Genomic DNA, 19820 nt, shown 5'->3' with positions numbered 1-19820 from the left:
TTGCCAACCCAGTTCTATCAGTTGTACAGCCAGACACAATTGGTCTAACTACACAAAGAGATAATACTTTTTCTAAAATCAAATGCTAATTAAGATCTTTAGCCATGGTACTTGATACCACAATTGATAACAGTGATCTGACAGCAGCATCAGTGAAACGAGGAAAACAGAAACATTGCAAGAGAGGACTTAATGCAGTGTTAATTCTTAAATATACAATAGTTACAAGGTTCCTGCTGACAGGCTTGATTATAAGAATGTTCTATAAATATTTAGCTCTAACGGTAAAATAACAAGAACAAAATAGTGTTACTAACCATCTAGCCTTCTCAAGATTTGCACCTATGATGAAATGTGTATCCTAAATAACTATTTACTCTTTAGTGATTTTACTTCATTTAACATTGCCTTTAGACATATCTGATGCACACTGACATGCTGCTTTAATTATAGGCTGCTTTGAAAGTTCACTAAGGACATTTTTCAAACATGGAGAATAGCAGGACAAAACTCCGTTAGTGACCTTTCAGTATTACAAGCAAAATTTCCAGATGAGCAGTCAAAGCCAGAGACACGTTTAGAACAGCAATGTGTACAAGGTCAAAATAACTCCAACATATTAGGATCTGGACCAAGATTTATCAACATTTTACCCAAAGCCAGCCTTACCACTTTGTGACATTCTCTTCTCTAAACATTACAGTATAGAAATGGTAATGTATCTGTGAAGTTATTCTAGCAATGATTTTTCCTTGTTCTTTTCGCCACCTCTTAACATGTATTAAGATGAAACAAAGTTAAGTCATCATCTCAGCTATTTGTTCTCATACCAATGAAAGGCATGGCCCTTTCTCCTAAGGCTTATAGAACTCATTTATTATATGATCATATTCTTCAGTCTCCCTGGAAACTGTTTAAAAATAGTCAATAGCTGTAATGGCCAGGTTAGTCTCCCGCTTTAATGGCAATGTTTACTTGGAGCTTCAATATTCATGCATGACATTTATTTTTCAGCTTGATTTCTCTCTTCAAACACAGCCACAGCTGTATAGATTTAATGTATTCTCTAACAAAAGTATTACACTGATATATACAGGCAGCAGATAAAAGTTTTTAATTACTGTAGGACATTTTTTGTCATTATATGCAGAACAAAGGAAATTCAATAGAACCTTACCTCAAAATTAAACTTCATTTAATAGAAAATAAGCTTGTCTGAAAGTACTGCTTGACCATGTGGAATGCTTCCAGTAACCAGGTCTGTAACACAAGATACAAACAAGTTACTTTCTTATCCTCAGCCCATTAATCTCTAGTTTTAAAGTACATTCTGCCAACACACTGGAAAGGAAGCAACTAAGGAAGTTTTAAGTTTCCTTTTCTCTTTTGGAGTCAGAATTCACATGCCAAAAAAAAGAGCTTTAAGTTCAAGAAAATAGAAATCAACCCAGGCTTTTAAATTACTCACACTTAAAAGGTCATAATAAATTAACTCTGAGTTTATAGAAGTAAATACTTTTAAATTGTCTAGTTGCTTAACAAAAAAACTTGCAGCAAAAGTCTGGGGGTTAACATAAATGAAACAATCACACTGACTTCTCAGAGATGTCTATTTTGCATTAACTGCTTTTCTATGGTTTACAGTCTGTGTGTGGAGTTACTTGGTAGAAAACAACGCAGCACAAGCCTCTCCAGGCAATTTCCCTTCACAGTGAACCTCCTTCTGAGAGTATGATTGCAGGAAAATAGTAATAAAATTAATAGTTCTGTTTTGTTTTTAGAAGTTGACAGAAACTTATTTCAAGGTTTTGGTTGTTTTGAGGAGGTGGGCTTTGTTGTTTGGGTGTTTTTAGGTTTTTTGTTTTAGACTTCGTTTTCTTTTTTCTTCCTAGGATTCTTAGGATCATTTGTTAGTTTTTACTCTAAACAAAAGCTAATATAGCATACAGGTTTAATACTAATCTCATGAGCATGGACAAATCAGTTTGAACACTGAAATAAATTGCAATTTATCAATTCCCACCCCCCAACCCCACACTCCTATGAAATAAACCCCACCTTTTCTTCAAGCATCTTAAAGTTTACAAGACTGATCACTTCTCCAGGCACAGTAATGTATCTGGACAAATAGAAGATGGCCTAGATCTTGCTGCTAGCAAAGGCCTGTATATGTTCTGTGTGTGCAGACTGTAGTTACCCTAGGCTTTTATCTCACTTTTAGATCTCTCAGTGCACCCTCTTACAGCAACCAAAAAATTCAGATTAAGTTCTGATCCACAACAGCTATCCAAATTTGAAACTAGTTTATGTATCAATTTACAAAGACAAGGAAGTTAAAGTTACACATGTAACAAGGAATACCTTAGTATACAAGTATTTCTATTACAGTAACGTGCCAAAGTCCTGTTCAGTACAGCCCATGAGTCACTTGCAACACCAATACCTTCCTTCATTTTCAGTCCTTTGTTGACAAAGACATCAGAAACCCTTTCAAATTCCCAAGTTCCAAGAGGACCAAGTACCAGCTGGAAACATCTTCACCTCTACTCAGAGCCTTCATCAATTAAGACCGACGCTTACCAGACTTATATCCAAAAAAAGCATGTCTTAAGAACATACCACATCTAGGGGACAACAAACCTGATGTAGCAGAGAATGAAGTGACCATCTCAGTATTGCTTCTTTCTAGTTATACCTAACAAAATAAATTTGCCAATTCAAGTCATGCTGTTCGTTTACCATTGTTGTGATTTAAATGGTTAGGAAACAGCTTTGAAATCTGCTCTTTTCAGATGCAGTTCTATAACAGAACTGTTCCTTAGAAAAACAACAAGAAAAATCAGTTCTCGTTTTCAAGGTATAAACCAAATATGGTGAACTAGAAGTTTATTTTTCTGTAGTCTATCAGGAAGGTCTATCTACTCATATAAGTGCTCATCAGAGATGTGACTGGGAAGGGAAAAGGTGAAGGAACTGCTCTCAACATTTTACATTAAGGGAAGGAACAAAACAATGCATTGCATATACTACCAGAGCAGCCTAATGAGCAGCATACCATGTTTCAAAATTACAACTTCATTTAAAATAGTGGAATTTCAGTTATCTGAATGTTTAACAGTAGAAAAATTAATGTATCTTGTGGAGTCTGACAAAAACAAAAATTGCTTATACTATGTTATATTTTAAGACTAGCTTGAACAAATGCAACTGTGGAAGGAACATTCATTTTCAAGTGGGTTAATTACTGGTGAAGTAGCCATATAGTTTTTATTTACCAATTGGAGCTAAAGAAAACCTAAAAACTATTAATCACTGTTTTTCTATTGTACTCACTTCCTGGAATGTAGTCAGAGATAGAACTCAACTGCCCAAAAGCCCAGTCAGCAAATCCGCTGCCCTGAACCCTGGATTTGTTCACAGCATGAGCCTACTTACTAACATTCTTAACCTATTGTAGGGTGGGAGCAATGAGTGTATAAAGCACCTAATTCTGGAAGTTTATACAAAATTTAACAGGGCTTTCTGAATATTTTGAGTTATTTTTTAGCATAATCCCTCCCCCCCCCTCTTTTTTTTCTTAGCTGGTTTCTATGTAGCTACATTTTCTATGAAATGTTTCCAGTTGTTTTTTTAGCTGCTTTCAATGCAGCTACATTTCTATGACGGGTTTTTTGTTCAAGTGCTAGTGATATTATTTATAGAAAAAGACTGAATAGAGAGAAGCGCTCAAGTAGAATATGCTTTCTCAATTCTGTTGCAGAATCCTATGTTATGCGGTAAACTATGGTTTTGCCTTTTATAGATATTTCCTAGATATTCTGCATTCTCAAAATTCTTGGTGATAACGTAATTTAATTCAGTAGCATCTGGATTACAGGCTCACTGAGATCACAAGGATAAACTCCAGCATCCTCTTATACTACGTTTTTTGAATACGGAAAATATTTCTACCCATGTATTTCCTTTGCATTTATGTGCATTTTCCTATAATGTCTTTTGTGTGGTGTCTTATTGTTTGGGTTTGTTTTGGTTGGGTGGTTTTGTTGGATTTTTTTTTTTTTTTTTGGGGGGGGGGGGTATGGGGTGTGTAAGTTTTGGAGGTTTTATTTGGTTTTATTTATTTTTGTTTTCTTCTTGTTGTTAGCCCAGCATTGCTGTAAGAACCAAAAGCAAATCTAAATACAAGGTCCATTACACAAAGCATGGACTCCTATGTTTTAATCCTGTTGCCATTCATCATCACATTACTCTATCACCCCTGCTAAATGAATCTGCTAATAGCTTAATATTTTGAGCTATAAAATGGGAAATTTTTTCCCTCTGCCCAAGACATTGGGAAGTTTAGTTCTATGATGTATGTTCCATGCTTCAAAACTTTATGTTCCTTGCACACAATAAAGGCATCAAATGGCCATTTTAAGCTGGTACTAATTTATATGTTTTGTAGCATGTGACTTTCAATTCTTAGTTCCTCCACTTATCTCTTTTCTTTTATTATTTTCTTAAAGACTACAAGAGAGTAAATTACTACATGGATATGAAATATGCATTATGAGGCACAAGATATTTTAAGCATTATCTTCAGAGGCTGAATCCCTGCTACCAGTCCCATCCCTACAAAATAGGGCTGAACTCCACCAGATTTAAGGAGAGGATGGAGAAATATGGTCTATGCAGCCACTCACAGTACACTGCAAAGAACATATTCAACAGGACCCACTATAGTCCCCAAACTATACCCAAAACCAGGTTCCCACCTTCCTTCAAAACTCTTCTCAGTAACTTCCTATTTTGATTCCTTCGCATCCTGAATCTGGATTTTGGCTCCATATACTAAAAATACCCACATGAATACAGCTCCTATCCTCCTTTTAAGTGTTTGTTCTGTTCTCTTTTTCTGACATCTCTCTAATCCCTAATCAGCGCAACAAACAAAATACATTCTGTAAAACAATATTCTGAGAACACACACCATTACGTACGCTCCACATGGGAGGGTCTGCAACATGCTTAGGTAAGACACACTGCACTCAATGAGCATTTAATATTGCAGAGTTTGCAATGGAATTGCTTTCTGTCAACTCTGTACAACAAACAGGTAGCCTGGAAGGTGAAGCAGGAAGAATCTTCACTGGGCAAAGATGACGTACTGCCCAGTACAGATGAGTTCCTATATTCTAAGAACCCATATAGTTATAGTACAGAAAAGATGGCTTCAGAGCATGCTAGTATGAACACAATTTAAACAGGACGTGAATATATCAGAGGAATAATTGGCAAAACTTAATTCTGTTATAATACAAAGGTCCTTATTGATGTAATGCTTGACAAAATTTCTACCTTTACAGACAAGGATCTTCACCACTTTATTTAAAAACCACACACATGTGAATGCTAAAAAAGAATCATTCTAGAGTTTGCCTCACAATGAAGGCTGCCACCAGGCTTCTAGACCTTGATTTCACATTCTTATTGTGTAAAAACGTTGAGTTACCTTCTGCTGGCAAAGGTAGCATTCATGTAACAACATCAGGCCTACTGATAACAAGATTATAAGATGTTAAGAAAAAAATACTACAATCTTAAGTTAAAATCTTAACTGACTATTTGGAGGCGCCAAGTAACATGCATTTATGGTTCCATTTCAAGACAAAGGTGGCATTCAGCTCAATAGCACTGGGAGGTATCTTAATCACGTGAAGAAATGGTGGGATAAGACACCACCAAAAATGCACTTGAAAGCTACAGTAACTTTAAGATTGTCTGAACACTTACCGGAAACAGCCATATGCCTGAGTAAAACTGAGCTTACATACATCTTTACTTATCACATGGACATTAAGAACTAACACTCATGTTTTTGTGTAGTAGATCAATATAGGATTTTTCACAATCAAATCAACCTTTGACATTTACTACATTAAATATTCTTGTAATCAACAATATTTTTGCAGGTGATTTCTGAGAACAGATATGCTACCTCCTCCTAAAGCGTTGCATAACACACAAAAAAACCCAGATGGATTAGCAACACACTGAGTTTACACATCTCGGGTAAACCCACAGGCTAACTACAGTCATACATGGGCTTTCCTTTCTTGAGGGCAGACTGGCTCAACTAGCATAACACAGCAGGAATCAGGTGTATCCAGTGGGGCGTTCTGAGATCAAGCACATGGGTATATGCACTCCATGCCTGGACAAGTGCATGAAGAGCCCGTAACAGAAACACAACCAGAGAAAGACAGTGGTACCCTTCTATACACTGTGAGCCATTATTCACAGAGTCTAACAGAGAGCCAACAGAAATCTAGTTGAAGAAGGTCTCATTTTAAAATTTTTCAAAAGGGTTTGTATTAGGTTTTAATCTAGGTAACAGTTCATTACCAAAAGCCATTTTGATAAAGCTTTAAATATTTTATATAAATGTTCCTCTAAGATACTATAACTACAATAACTGTGAAACAATGAACAATCATAGCACAACCATTACTACACTCCTCTTGGTTAGTGAGGAAAAGCTATTAAATTATGACACTTTATGCTTGCCTCCTTTATGCTGGCAGCCAGGTTTCAGCTTCTGATTTTTCAAGTTTTAGGCATTGCACTACCTTGAGACCAGCAAGCTTTTCTAGCTGCAGAAGGTAAACAGAAGAGCACTGCATATAAACCCAGAAATTCTGCATTTAGTTTCATCACATGTAACTTGGACAACACAGAACACCCAAATGCTTTGCTAGTATTCTTACTATTTGTGAAGGATAAAAACAGGATACAAAGGGGAAAAAATGACCAATAAGTACCCTATATCCCAAAATGGCTGCTGCAGGTAAACCAATTTTTAATAGTATGAATTGAAACACAACATTGACCTTTGAATACAAAATTCAATTTTAATTAACTTTCCCTGTCCCCCTGCAAAGTATTACAGGAGATGTTCACTATAGTGGGAAATCCATTTTAGAAAGCAGAACAAACCGATATGCAATGTCATTTCTTGCCCGCCCTTTCCACCAGACACACATGATGTATCATTTACACTTTAGGCTTGAGAAACTACCATTTATCAGATCGTAATACAGATTGCCCCACTCTCCCTAGATAACAGGCCACTCAGGTTGTCTCTGCTCCAACCATCCGATGTCCAAGACATCCAACACTTCTGGGTCTTTTTGCCTGACAACAGTGACTTCAAGCAGATTAACTGTTCAAAATAACCAAACCAACCTCTTCTTTATTGATTATAATCAGCAATGTATACCAGATAGTCTATTGCTGTGTCACAGACTCCATAAATGATCAGAATTTCACCTACTGGAACTAGGTATTCAGCATCTAGGCAAATTCAACTATCCACCCAGTGAAACTAAACTCTCAAACACAATTCTTCCCTTACACTTGGAACTAAACATTATTCCTTTAAAATTGTGAAGTTTATGAAAATGGTGCTTCAGCATGAGCCGAGACATTCAAGCTAGTCTTTCTTCCTTTGTAGCTCAGCCCTGCACAGGTCTGCCAAAACTCGACTTGCATCCTGTAAGGATCTATTACTGTTTCACTCAGATCTTAACTACTGTTTCACAGCTTCTATCTGTCAATCTTTACAGCAACCTGCAGGCATGGGATGATAGTTTTGAGGAGGTCTGAAAAGCTACAACAGGTAAATTCTGCAACAAGAGGAAAGTATGGCATTAATTTTTTCTCAAGGATCATGTTTGTATACAGCAGAACGAAGTGCCTGTTGCGATCATTTAAAGTCAACTATACTCTGCTATATTTTCAAAATTATGTAAATCTCATTTTTCTTACATTATGAGGCCTGAGCCAACTCTCTTTGATTAATATGAGAGAGAAATATCTTCTTGTGTTTTCATGAATTTGAAGCTTTTGTCAGGCAAATACTACTTTCCTTCCTACTCAGGGCTCCTCAGTACCGGTAGACAGTTCTCCATAAAGGAGCAGTTATTACTCAAACACTATCCTGAACTGCAGCTTCCTCTCTAGGTAAGTCAGAAAAAAGGTTCTAATTTTGTTGTCTAGTAGTGTCCTGGTTTCAGCTGGGATAGGGTTAAATTTCTTCATAGTAGCTAGTATGGGGCTATCTTTTGGATTTTTGCTGGAAACAGTGGTGATAATGTGGAGATGTTTTGGCTGTTGCTAAGTACCACATACACTGGTCAAGGACTTCTTCAGCTCCCCGTGCTCTGCCCAGTGCACAAGAAGCTGGGAGGGGACACAGCCAGCACAGCTGACCCAAACTGACCAATGGTATATTCCATACCATATAACGTCAAGCTGGGGCAAGAAGAAGGAAAGGGGGGACGTTTGGAGTGATGGCATTTGTCTTCCCAATTAACTGTTACGCGTGATGGAGCCCTGCTTTCCTGGGGATGGCTGAGCACCTGCCTGCCCATGGGAAGTAGTGAATGAATTCCTTGTTTTGCTTTGCTTCTGCGCGCAGCTTTTGCTTTACATATTAAACTGTCTTTATCTCAAACCATGAGTTGCCTCACTTTTACTCTTCCGATTCTCTGCCCCATCCCACCAGGGGGGAGTGAGCGAGCAGCTGCGTGGTGCTTGGTTGCTGACTGGGGCTAAACCACGACAAGCAGAAAGACAAAAAATCTTGTTTAATGTGAATTGTTATTCCTTTTAAGGTAAGCAAAAGTTAAATGGTAACTTATTTTTATTATTATTATTGCTACGACTACTACAGAAAAAGCTACAGCAAATAGTCACATTCAGTCATGCTTGGTAAGTTCTTTGAAACATGTTTGCCTGGCACAGTATGTCATCCTGGCATCAAATTGCAAAGCCTATCCTTTGACAAAAGAAAGTTTGGCTGATTCACAGGATTCTAAGTATAAGGCAGTCCTGCTTTACTGCCCTCCTAAGAAACCGTGCACTAGAAAGGTGCCATGTGTCAAACCCACCTATTCTTCTGTCACAATGTGAATGACACTTGCCCTCTGAGTACTACTACAGGAAGTATCCAGAGAATTACAAGTACCAACCACTACTAAGCATGCCAGACTTGCAATGTCTGCAAGAAGTTAACTAGAGCCATCAGCAATGGTTCTTCATTTATTATAAAATCTCTGGCCCTAGATTTGAGCATACAATATAGTGTTTAAAAACAGAGCTAAATACATCCTTTTCAATCATGTGATACCATACATAGTAATTGAAAAAGACAGGCAATGATGTGAAATAACAAGTCTTCAAAAATCAGTATATTGCACTTTCTTCATCAGGGTACCATTCACACTAATTGTAATCTCTGACCTTTTACAATTTGGAATCTACACTAACATTATCCTTAATTTCCAACCAGACAATCTGTAAGCAGATTAACAGCTGTAAACAAGATGTTAAGCCTATTTTTCATGAGAACAGAAAGTGTAGCTTGCCTTAAAACAGTTGCAGTTCTCTGCTGGATATTAATATCTGAGCAGTGAACAGAGCTCCATAGTATCAGAAAAATTCCTCAACACAGGATCTATTTTCTTCTCATGCTGTGGTGCTATACACTCAGAATATCCAAATGTGTACTTGCATTCAGGTAAAAATTAATCAGATTTCTCATCCATTTATGCTGACATACATTACATCATCAGTTATTCAGCAGTGGATTGCAAAGATTCACTGGTTCAGTGGAAGCTACTGAACCTCAGCAGTTCTATGGCAATATAAACAAACCTCAGTGTATTTGCATCACCTTTATGAAAAAGCATGAATTCAGCTGTCAAAAGTAAAAAAAAAGTAGCAGTTCCCATATTTTTTTTTATGGTACTTACTTATAAGTCATGAATCACTCAGGCCTCAAACACTTCCAAATAAGCACCTTTTCCAGTAGGTTCACATTTTCCTTCAGGCTACTCATCCAAAAAAGGCAAAACAATCCCTAGCCCTGCTCCCAACCCCCAGTCAAGCTTTCCTCTTCAGAAAAACATATTTAAACTTCGTTTTCACCCAAAAAACCCAATTAGCCTAGGCTTACAGTTGGATCAAAGAGGAATTTACAGCATAAGGCAATTTAGAAAAAATCTAAAGCCTTAGACAATTGACTGCCTATTACGATTGGCTACCACTTCTTCGTTTCTTTTCAAAGATTTAAAGAAAATACAAGAATATTTTAAATAACTTGACTATGTGCGTGCTAGATTTTAACCCTATATAAAACTATTACCAGATACAGGTCTTACATTAAAATCCCTGCAGGAAGGGTAAAGGTGGTTGGTTCCAAGTACAGTCAGTTAAGCTAACTGAAACAAAAATATCTACTGCATTGTCAATATTAATTTCAATATGTCACTTTCAAGAGATACTACAAGGTCATAATCAAATTATGAGGTTGTCTGTAATGTGAACACTTCCATCTTGAATGATGACATGAAATTCATACACAATTTTGGCTGCAACAAATAAACCTGCAAATAAAGTCATTGGCAATATGAGTATCAGTTTTAGGAGTTGAGATTTCCTGTACAGGGTCGGTGCATGAGCTGAATAAGCAATAAAATAATAAAATCTTTCAATAGACAGGTAAGGGGGTGGGGGGAAACCAACCCCAAACCAACCAACCAAACAAAAACCGCAAACCACAACAAAACACAGAAACACCACAAGGTTTTTGCTGTTGGTACAATTTCTTCACAGTATGTTACGAAGACAGGAAACCTTCCATTCTAACAGTGTAATTCTCAAGCTGTCTAATTAGCCTAAAATTTGCCAGCTAAATCTGTTCACAACAGAACTATGGTCCATTTACACTGTAGCAGACAAAGCACACAATTTACCTCTTTGGCATGACTAGCGGGAAGTTTGCCAACTTTCCAAACATATTCCTCGAAAGCTAAACTGCTTTACATTTGCATCCAAAGGGTTGGTATAGTAATGGTTCAGAGACTCCAGATACAAAGTGTTAGAAATCCAACTTCAATAGAAACAAAGCTTGGATTTTTCATTTTTATATTATCCTCACTGTTTTACTAAACTGAAGGGATTCTTTTTAAAAGAACAGTGGTTTGTAAAATTTCCTTATCTTCACACCAAGTTATTAAATATTTTACTTAGGCAACACATGAACTACCCTGACAGTAAGAAACGTACTGAATCACAAATACATTAAACATCCAAAGTTCACGTCAGCCTATGAATTTATGATGTTTGGAAAAAATTTTGAACTCAAACCAGAATGATCCAAACTCACCAAAACAAAACAAACTTAAATTCCCACCCAATCTTTTTGTCAGTATGACAACAAACCTTTGATGTACCATCTTGTCCAGGTCTATGTGCACTACAGAGAATCTCAAAAAAAAATGGAACTGGTCCTAGACTTCCTCAGAATGATGGCTGGTTCGCAAAGAAAATGTGCTACACTGAGATGTGGAGATAAATTATTCTGGGCCAACTCCACATACTACACACATACACGTATGTGCATATTCGCTATTATTACTTTACACATGAGAACACCCATGGCCTTAGAATGGCTTTACCTAAGAGGTCTTCACACTACACTCCATCACATAGGAACAGCACACCCAGCATTTTCAACAACCAAAGCCAGAAGTTTCCAACAGAAGCAATTCTATTGCATTTGAGGTAAACCCCAGCTTAAAAACCTAATCAGCAGTTTAAAAATGCACAACTCTGGAACACCTTCCTTAGGCCCAAAGAGAAATTGGAGAACATCCAGTGAGCCATTGCTGGGGGAGGTAAGTCTTTAGAGTACTCACCGAAAGGCATACCTACTGTTTCTCCTAGTTCAAAACAAAAGCTTTACATTGGTCTTGCCAATGGTTGTAACTTCTTACCTTGAAAAGCTCATATTATAAAGCAGGGAGTTAGAAGTCTCACTGTATTTTGCATTATATGCACTATAAGAATATTCCAATCTCTATTCAGATGATTTAGATATTTTCAGAACAAGAGTCAGTCATAACTTTAGTTCTTTCTTAATAGAATACTGTATCCATGTAAATATTTTATGCCTAGGAAATTCAACAGTTAAAATTCCATGAACATAACTCTAGCTATCATTCAGCTGTTAAAACTGCATGTATTTCTGAAGAGCTGGCAGTACACAGACCTATGCTGCCAAATTCAGAGTGCTGAAGGAGGGAAGAAATACTGGATTTTGTAGTAATGGAGAAAATTTATGCCAAGATATACCAACCTGCTAACAAACTCCACAGAGGTGCCCAAATTCAAGTAATGACTATGAAATTGATTCATTCCTCTATTCTTGTGTTCCAGAAAACTATTCTTAAAGTCTCAGTTCCTTTAGAGAAAAATTGACATACCATGCATGATCTTTAGACTTCACAGCTTGAAATAAAATTTCCTAAAAAAAAAAAATCCCAGTGAAAGGCCATTAATTTATCAAGACATCTTGAAAGTATTATTACAATTTGCTTTCAAACTGTGTAAATGAAAACTGTCTTCTAACAGACCACCCAAGCAGGAGGCTGCCCAGGGCAATCAGGTAGCAAAATGCAGTTCTGGAAAGCAAGATACAACTTTCTCTGTATGTTTACCATTATAGCTGTATTACTTACAGAATGACATCTTAAGACCAGTCATTTGTAATGGTTGTGACTTCTTAAAAGTCTTGGAATTGAAATTATTTCCCCCCAAAAGAGTTTGATTTTCAAAATTTAGTGGTAAATACAGTTCTCCCTCACAATTTCTCTCTACAAAAACAGCCTTTGTAGATAAAGTAATCTACTTCTGGAGATCAAACTACCTCAGATAATTAGGGAGCACACTATAATATCATTTAATGTCTGAGTTTCACATCACTTTGGAAAAGCTAAAATTTCAGGAAGTCTCCACACTTACTTCTGCTACACAAACTATGCAGGTGTTCCCTATCTCAGTATTACATAACTTTCCCCTCTATACATTTGCCTAACCACATGCAGAAATTAAGCTCAAACATCCCCCCCCAAGGAAACAATTTCCTGAAGTTTATGTTAGTAAGATGACAAAAGAATTATTAAGTACTTGAAAATTAGTTCGTTTTAGTCTGCTACCACCTCAGTAATCAGTAATGAAAAAAGTAAACCCAAAACTGTTTTCTATAAACAGCAACTGCTAATTCAACTAGTGTGTATGCTTTAAATTGCTGTCAGGAGTCCAAAATGCAATCATACACATCCACCCAAGGCCCATGGACATCTTCCATCACTCCAGTGATGGAAGAGGTTGTCACTCCGGTCAAACTCTTAAGATTGTAGAAGCTGAGATCAAAAACAACTGGCATTAAAAATTACCCAGAGTGAATGTGGTTGCTGCCTGGCAGAGAAGGACCTGGGGGTGTTTGTCGACAGCCAGCTGAACCACCCAACAGTGTGCCCAGCTGGCCAAGAAGGCCAAAAGCAACCTGGCTTGTATTAGGAATAGTGTGGCCAGCAGGAGCAGGGAAGTGATTGTGCCCCTGTACTCAACACTGGTGAGGTCACACCTTGAACACTGTGTGCAGTTTTGGGTCCCTCAGTACAAGAAGGACATCATTGCCCTTCTTTGGACACACTCCAGCACATCAAAGCTGGTGAAGGGTCTAGAGGACAGACCTTATGAGGAGAGGCTGAGGGAGCTGGGGTTGTTTAGCCTGGAGAAGAGGAGGCTGCGGGGACACATTATTGCTCTCTACAACTACCTGAAAGGAGGTTGTAATGAGGTGGGTGTTGGTCTCTTCTCCCAGGTCACTAGTGATAGAATGAGAGGAAACGGCTTCAAGCTGCATCAGGGGAGGTTTAGATTGGATATTAGGAAAAAATTCTTCACTGAAAGAGTGGTCAGGCATTGGAACAGGCTACCCAGAGAGGTGGTAGAGTTGCCATCCCTGGGGGTATTTAAAAGACACATAGACGCGGCACTTCAGGGAATGGTTTAGGAGACATGGTAGTGTTGGGTTGACGGCTGGACTTGATGAACCTAGAGGTCTTTTCGAACCTTAATGATTCTATGACTAGACTGAAGTGAAGCACTTCCTGACACACTAGCTCAAAGTGAATCCCACTGCCATTAGCAACTGTTCTAGATCTCTCCAGAGGAAGAAATGTGCTCCTCAGAGTACATTACCAGTAATAAAGTTTTGTGAGAATTTCCAAGACAGTACTTCTTCATTTTCTTGTATGCTTGAAGCTCATCGTAACTGCACAATGACTTGGTATCAAGCTTCCTATACAGTATTTCAACCATAGCAAGCTATGATTTTTAAATTACTTTCAATGCACTCCCCTCTCCAAGTAACACCTATTTATGCACATGAGCGAAGCCACATCAAACAGACTAAGAAGCTGAGTGGCTATCTCCTACATTAAGGATTTGTTTTCTTGTCAGAGGTGTAAGTCTTTTGATATGACTCAGGGTGGGGCAAGGGGTAGGGAGGAATTTATTAGAGTTCCTCAGTGACTGAGAATTTAGTAGTTCTACAGAGTGTACACGTAACTGTTGTTCACTACACCAGATACACATAAAACAGTTCTCTTACTGCCTGATTTGTCTTGGGAAAACATTAATGTCTCAGAAAAAACAACACATCTTTAACTATGTAGCTGCCAAATCAATTCTTTCTGATTAAAATATACTTTGAATTTCATAAGCTCTTCCCACAGACATAAATCTTTCAGTTGCAAGCACTTCCTGTCATTTTAATTGCTTCACTTCAAGTCCCCTGAAGAACAAAAATGATGCTTTGAAGCATTCACAGACAGGTTGAACAGTACTCATAGTGTCCCAGGGGAGAACACTGTCTGGAATGGCTATTTAGATGGGGAAGAAGGAGGGGCTGAATGCTGAAAAACACATAAGAAATACATGCTGTTTATACTCTTTATTGAAATCAAACATATGAGAAGCTCAACTTCCTCCTCATCCTCCCCCCCCCCCCCCCCCCCCCCAGTTAAAGGAAGAGAGATGTCTTCTCTTTACAGGACTAAGCTTTCCAAGCATGTGTTTTCGGACTAAGCGTCCAAGCTATGTAGGAGAACATGAAATAACCTTTTCAAGATGCTTTTACTACTTCTAGCTATGTGGTCTTACACCAAGGTTTTTTAATATATGTAATATATATGTATTCAATAGGGAAAAGAGCAAGAAGAACTCCATCACACTTCTGCAATGAAACAGTCTTGAACCACATCAGCCCTCCAATTGTGTAACACGGGTTATCTAACCCCAAATACTATTCTTTTCAATCACTCCCCCTACTGAGGCTGCTTTGATTTCAAGTCTCCCTTCCTCATTATGGTTCACCTTTGAAGTTAGCTCCTGTAAGTTTCCTCTATATATCAGCCCAGACTTCTATAATCTTTCTGTCAAGAAACTTAAATCAGGTCACCTCAAATCATTTTGCTAGACAGAAAGCATTGTTTGCTTTTGCTCTCAAATAAGCTACTTAAATATTGCAAAAACTTGACTAACAATCTTAGTCAGAGCTGGTGTCAGTTAACATGTTTGTAGAACTGCAACACTGCTGCTGCAGACACAGACAATGCCCTTTACCAGCTACTGAGAAGTACAGTTAGCATGGTTGCCACTGTACAGCTGCAGGCTGGTAGTGCTAAAAACAAACAAAAACAATCACAAAAAAAATAAACCCAACCCACAAACAAATCAAACAACCCACCACCACCCCACTCCCCCACATTTCAGCCACAAGTCAACCTGATGGTATGGAAGAGTGGACTGACTCCTAGCACTTTCAATAAGAGACCCCAGAAAGATATATTTTCACTGATTTTCCACTCATTGTCCCACAGTTGAAGCCAAAAACACTTAAGTAAATCAAGCAATTTTCCTATCTGGTCTTTCTGGAACAGGTCACTGTGACACCACCTGCACTGAAGAACTAAGGCTTTAGAAAGGAAAAGGCAAAAACATGGCATTCTTTGCTCCAGTAAGCATATAGCATTTCAGTATTTTCAGACAATCATAGAGTTGATATCCAAAGTTAATTCCAAAGGTTTTTTCATACGCTGTCTGCCCAAGGGACTGATTCCACTGCATTTAGAAAGCACATCTGAAGTGTTTATTGCTTCCAGATTTTGAAAGAGGAAATTACTGTTATAGCTCAGCTGGGTTGCTTAACAGCTCTGCTAAACCCTCTCTGGTTTTTATCCCAGAGTCTCACTTCAGAATTAACACATTTCCTGTGTATTAATTCTCCAAGCATACAAAGCTCATATTCAAGTTTTAGGCAGAACAATCCATTTAACAAGGAAGACAAACAGAAAACCTGTATTGCAGGCTGCTTATAACACACGCAAAGTATTTGAGAACTTGAGTTGCTGCATATAACACTCTCTAACCTTTTTGCCAGTCTCTGCCAAAAATCTGAAGCACTACATTCAGAATTTGCACTAAAAGCAAAATTTGATAATCACAACCTATGTCCAACTCTTCACTTAATGGATTAATTGGATCAAGCTAGCACATAGGTGACAACTGACCTAACCGGCCCAGATAAGTGACTTATGTCATATAACAAGAGCAACAGCTAGCACAAGTCTACTCAAGTTAATGATAAATGAAGTTGATGTGTAACATCCAGATCTGAAGGTCTAGCAATGTAACACCCCAGCTATCAGCTTGACCCTAGTGTTCAGGGAACGGTCACTAGTCATAGGTACAAAAAGTCCAAAACTTCTGCCCAGCTTTTGCTGTCACAAATCACAGAACTTGAAATTAAAATAAAAGAGTCGAAGAATACAACTGACTGTTGGATGCAATAACTAAAATACCTGCTTAGGAAGTTGCTTTTGTTCACAGACCATGGGAATGTAAGAACTAACATTAAGTAAATGATTACCACAAAGCTATGCATATGCCATTTGGATGAAGACAGGAAGGGAACACATCCATGAAAACTGGTGATATAATGCAAATGTATTTCAGTAGGTAGCATTTAGCAGGTTAATAGGCCAAGTGACACTGTCAGAATTCAGCTTCCATCTTTATTGCTATGTTTCTAAATCTGCATTTCAGTTATTACATGGATTTTGTCATTAAAACATTTAAGTGCTCCTCATTATGCTTTTCAGTGACAGAACCAATTTCTATCATAGAAGTAAATGCTTTAGAAGCAAAGCTCCCGACTTGTCTGAAAATTCAGAGGAGCCTAACTCAGGGATACAGTGCATACAAATTGAGAAGCTAGCAACAATTCTGACCTATTACTGAGCCCAGTATTAGACAATAATTATCCACCATGTAAACCATAAACAAGCCCACACTTAAATAGTACGCAAGCTTTTCTGAGCTACCATCTTGAAAGCAGGCACTTCAAAGAGGCATAAATGTTTCTAGAAATTAACTACCTTTTTATCAATTTAATCCAATAGGAAGACAACTACAAAATATCCTTTAACATCAAATTTTAGTTTGAGATAATTCAGAACTATATTCTGGATTGACTTTCACTCCAGCTGCTCTCATGAATGGTTAACACTTGAGTCTCCTACAACTATGTGCTATTGGCTTCTTGGACAGCACTTAGCTGTACGAACAGACGGACAATAAGCTTTTGGAAGCACTTCTAGCCAGAACATTCAAGCCAAACCCTCTTTCTGGACTCACATGGGGAGGGGCACAGGGGAAGAACAACAATTCTGATTTTATTTATATTTATTATATTTAACACTCGGCATGTTGCCCTGAACTTGCAACTGACAAGCATTTAGGAGGGGCAACTTTTTTCTTAGTGAGAAAGCAACAGGGAACACATCAGTCTGAGGGCATGGAAGATGACAGATCAAGTCAAACTTGGGAGTACCACTCTAGGATTAAACAGAAGACTAAATGCAGTATGACCTTATTGTAGTTTAGACAAATAAAAACACAATAGGCAGAGGAACAAAGTTTTATCCTGGAAGTTATTATCTTCCATTGATATCCAATTCTTCTGAAACATTTCTGAATTGCTGGGGCGAGGCATGTGCATGTTTGTCTGTCTCAAGGAAAAGAACAAGGATACAGTATCTTAAGTCTGAAGAAAACTCCAAAATTGCCTAGGACTTCTCCAGTACAATTGAGAAAAGGCTGACCTGTTCTGACATGGTGTTCTAGCTCCCTGCATCTTTGCAGCTGCACAAAAATCTGGGAAGATGGGGAGTAGTTTCCTCAGATTGCAAAAGTCCCTAGGGACATGGATGCAGAAATCAAGGCTTAAGAAATCTTAGCAGCAGAAAAGATTTTTCACAGCAACCAGGTAGTTGGCAAAGCAGGTAAAAAGCCCTAAAATGGACAGTCTGTGTCTCTGAGCTTTTATGTCTTCTATCCAAAGGACACACATGCATAAAGTGACTGAATTATTGTAATTAAAAACTATGATACTGAAATTCTAGTCACAGGGAAAGCAGTAAAAAAAAGATGGAAGAAAAACCACAGAGGCGAAGGTTTCCCTTTTTTCTTCAATGACCTACCTTAGCCATATAAGTATAATCTTTACAGTCCTAACCTATTCGTGACACAGGCAGCGGAGAGGACATTCAACAAATGAAAAAACAAAAGTCGACAAGTAATACCGACACACAAAAAATAAGAGTTTAAAAGAAACTGCCTCTGTATGAATGAAGTATGTATAAGGCTGCCATACAACTATTACCAAGTAGAATTTTTTGAAACAAATACGCTGCCATTTACAAGTAAATCAAGGTATCATAAAATATATAACATTAATAGCTATATCTGCAGGGAAATGTGTCTGAAGAACTTTCTGCCTTGACAACTGTGGTTCAGTTGAACTGACAGGTCACTTGCTGCTAGGCTTCTTCACACAAACTGGGCTTCAGGGAACAATGGGACATCTAGCCATGCTCATCTGCCCAGCCGTTATAATTCTGGGACAATAAAAGAGATCTTAAAAATTTCAGAGATGGAGGGAAACAATACCTGCAATACAATGAGCTGTGAATAGGGCCAGTGTAAAAAACCAGGACCTTGTCAACTTTAGAGGTTTTCACTACAAGGGAGCCAAATGTACCCTCACAAAAATACAGCAGCTTTCTTCAAGGTCATGAGGTAGTTTATCATTCTCCCAGAGACTTCTATGGTGTCTCTCTCCCTAAAGCCCATTTTCCCTCAAGTTTTCCTCTTCAAGTTGCAAAGGAGTTTTTTTCCCCATTAACTTCCATTTCCAGAAGCAACTGCTCCACAATAGCTTTCAAATTCTAACCACCAGGCCCTCCTTTTAAACAACCAAGTCTCAGGACATCTTCCAAGGCCTCTCACCCTCCACCAGGATTTACGAGCATTGCCAGCTTTGCCATTGGTCCAAGAAATAAGCAGTTGTTTCTGCTGTGTGGTCTATTTTTACTGCTTCTTGAATGCAGTCACGCCTCTGATTACTACAATTACTAGTAACCTATCAGCTTCTTAAAATGCTGACAATTACAGAAGATATGCTGTGCTGGTTTCAGCTGAGAAGGGGTTAATTCTCCTCACTGCGGGGGGACAGCTACCTTTCCAGTTTCCCGCGCTCTGCCGATTCAGTGGGAGTCTGGGAGAGGCAGGGCCACGGCGGGGGCAGCTGACCCCCACTGGCCAATGCAGGTTCATTCCATACCATGTGACACCATGACCAGTATATTAAGGTGGGGAAGTTTGCGGCTCGGGAGCGGCGCGGCGTCGGGTCGGCAGGCAATGAATGGCTGATTCAGGTGCGGTTTCTTTTGGAGGTTCGTTCCCCTCCTCCCCCCACAGGTTTTGCGCCTCTCGTTGTTCTCCTTCACATTGCGCTTCTGTTGTTGTTTCTTTTAATTTTAATTATTAAACTGGTCTTATCCCAACCCACGAGAGTTACCCTT

At 38.4% G+C, this 19820-nt stretch overlaps 1 protein-coding gene across 5 annotated transcripts in view; it reads right to left on the bottom strand.

Annotated features, from left to right (window-relative positions):
• The window catches only part of TLN2 (talin 2), a 229989-nt gene that overhangs the window by 143370 nt on the left and 66799 nt on the right, over window positions 1–19820 (bottom strand). For 4 of the 5 annotated variants that reach the window (XM_064456644.1, XM_064456649.1, XM_064456646.1 and 1 more), the window contains one exon: window positions 1178–1260. The exons of the other annotated variant lie outside the window; for it this stretch is intronic. The gene's annotated coding sequence lies outside the window, so the exon portion shown is untranslated. The remainder of the gene's footprint in view (window positions 1–1177; window positions 1261–19820) is intronic. 5 annotated transcript variants of the gene reach the window in all.

This window comes from Phalacrocorax carbo, chromosome 7 (assembly GCF_963921805.1).
Source record: "Phalacrocorax carbo chromosome 7, bPhaCar2.1, whole genome shotgun sequence".
NCBI classification, from domain to species: Eukaryota; Metazoa; Chordata; class Aves; order Suliformes; family Phalacrocoracidae; genus Phalacrocorax; species Phalacrocorax carbo.
The sequence above is the reverse complement of the archived record's forward strand: the minus strand, read 5'-3'. Positions and strand labels throughout refer to the sequence as shown.